This window comes from Amblyomma americanum, chromosome 5 (genome assembly GCF_052857255.1).
Source record: "Amblyomma americanum isolate KBUSLIRL-KWMA chromosome 5, ASM5285725v1, whole genome shotgun sequence".
Taxonomy (NCBI): domain Eukaryota; kingdom Metazoa; phylum Arthropoda; class Arachnida; order Ixodida; family Ixodidae; genus Amblyomma; species Amblyomma americanum.
Window position 1 is genome coordinate 129,899,002 of NC_135501.1, and position 2,410 is coordinate 129,901,411.

Here is a 2,410-nt window from a genome sequence, read left to right on the forward strand (position 1 = left end):
CTTGAACGTCCTCAAACCTGTACCCGTGGAACGGTGGCTGCGACCGAGGTGCGTCAAAGACGAATGGCGGGGCATGCCCGAAATGCTGAGTTGTTTGGATAGCAGTGGTGGACGTCGTGGCCCTTACCAGCGCAGTCATTTGGCCGATCTCCGGTTGTAGGCCTCGCAGACGGCGGCTCACCTTGTGGACGGGTGTTGAGTCCACGCGCAGAGAACAGGTGTCAAGAGTGTCCTCGGGGTCAGCGTAGATGAGAGGCTACCCAGCGGCTCCACCAAATATGTCACCGACAAAAGGTTGAAGCACACAGAACAAGTTTATTTGTACGTGCTGGGAGTGCAAGAGAGCAGGGAGCTCGAGCGAGGAAGAGGACAAACCTCTAGCCTCTAGAATGCCCAAGGCATGGCCAATCCCAGCTAAAACTGTTCAGCTGCGGTGCGGCGCCACTAAATGCGTTCGTAATGTGTTGACTGGGAGAACGTAAGCGAAGCTAGAGCGCCAGTACTGTCGTCACAGTTTAAGTGGATCCTAGGGAAGACAACTTATGACGCCCAGGAAGAACAAAAAACTCTCCGCTGGCTGCAGACGAAATAATTCAAATAAATATACCTGGAGAATGATTGCAAGCTGCGCGTGCCAGTTTGGGCACTACAGTGTCAGGTCCACAAATAAAACCGTAATAATGTACAAAACTAAAAATTATCTTAATATCGCATTTTATTTTAATGTTAGTCCGGTCTCACCAAAATGCACGGTTGATTGCATGCCCAATTTTAGTATATGTACTGTGGAAGTACAACCGGCTTGCTTTCGCTTCACGATTTTGCGTGTCATCCTTGAGCAGGGGCCATGCTAATCTTCTCTGTATCGTTCCAATTTTAGTATATGTACTTTGGAGGCAAAACGTTTTATGGAGGCAAAACTTTAAGGCGCCGATGTGCTGTGCGATGTCAGTGCACATCCCAATGTGGTCGAAATTATTCCGGAGCCCTCCACTACGGCACCTCTTTCTTCCTTTCTTCTTTCACGCCCTCCTTTATTCCTTCCCTCATCGCACGGTTTAGGTGTCCAACGATATACGAGACAGATACTGCGCCATTTCCTTTCCCCAAAAACCAATTATTATTATTATTGTTATTATTATTATAATTATTATCATTGCACGCCCCTATGCATCGGGGTCCACCATTGCTGCTAAGAAACAATTTCTCGTAACTGATGCGACACGCGTCGAGGTATGTGTAGACAGCAGTCCATGCATCAGAGATTCAGCACGATGGAGGATATATATATATATATACCAAGAGTGATTTCTGGCAGCTGATTTGGTCAATATAATATAATATCACCAAAAATTGAAGAAACATAAAAGGATTTAATTCACGATGTTTCGGCTGGAGGACCAACCTTTTTCGAGTGTGTGTATATATATATATATGTGTGTGTGTGTGTGTGTGTGTGTGTGTGTGTGTGTGTGTGTGTGTGTGTGTGTGTGTGTGTGTGTGTGTGTGTGTGTGTGTGTGTGTGTGTGTGTGTGTGTGTGTGTGTGTGTGTGTGTGTGTGTGTGTGTGTGTGTGTGTGTGTGTGTGTGTGTGTGTGTGTGTGTGTGTGTGTGTGTGTGTGTGTGTGTGTGTGTGTGTGTGTGTGTGTGTGTGTGTGTGTGTGTGTGTGTGTGTGTGTGTGTGTGTGTGTGTGTGTGTGTGTGTGTGTGTGTGTGTGTGTGTGTGTGTGTGTGTGTGTGTGTGTGTGTGTGTGTGTGTGTGTGTGTGTGTGTGTGTGTGTGTGTGTGTGTGTGTGTGTGTGTGTGTGTGTGTGTGTGTGTGTGTGTGTGTGTGTGTGTGTGTGTGTGTGTGTGTGTGTGTGTGTGTGTGTGTGTGTGTGTGTGTGTGTGTGTGTGTGTGTGTGTGTGTGTGTGTGTGTGTGTGTGTGTGTGTGTGTGTGTGTGTGTGTGTGTGTGTGTGTGTGTGTGTGTGTGTGTGTGTGTGTGTGTGTGTGTGTGTGTGTGTGTGTGTGTGTGTGTGTGTGTGTGTGTGTGTGTGTGTGTGTGTGTGTGTGTGTGTGTGTGTGTGTGTGTGTGTGTGTGTGTGTGTGTGTGTGTGTGTGTGTGTGTGTGTGTGTGTGTGTGTGTGTGTGTGTGTGTGTGTGTGTGTGTGTGTGTGTGTGTGTGTGTGTGTGTGTGTGTGTGTGTGTGTGTGTGTGTGTGTGTGTGTGTGTGTGTGTGTGTGTGTGTGTGTGTGTGTGTGTGTGTGTGTGTGTGTGTGTGTGTGTGTGTGTGTGTGTGTGTGTGTGTGTGTAAATATATATAATGTAAAGGCGCAAATCAGACGCACAAGAAATGTGGACAGGCAAAATCTTTGTTGACACAGCGTAGCTCCAAGCCAAGAGTTCGAAAGCGTCAGCTTCGTCTTCTTC

General features: G+C 47.3%; 1 pseudogene; it reads right to left on the reverse strand.

The window, feature by feature from the left end:
* Window positions 1–793: 793 nt before the first annotated feature.
* Window positions 794–903, reverse strand: LOC144135582 (U6 spliceosomal RNA; annotated as a pseudogene).
* Between the last annotated feature and the right edge of the window lie 1,507 nt (window positions 904–2,410).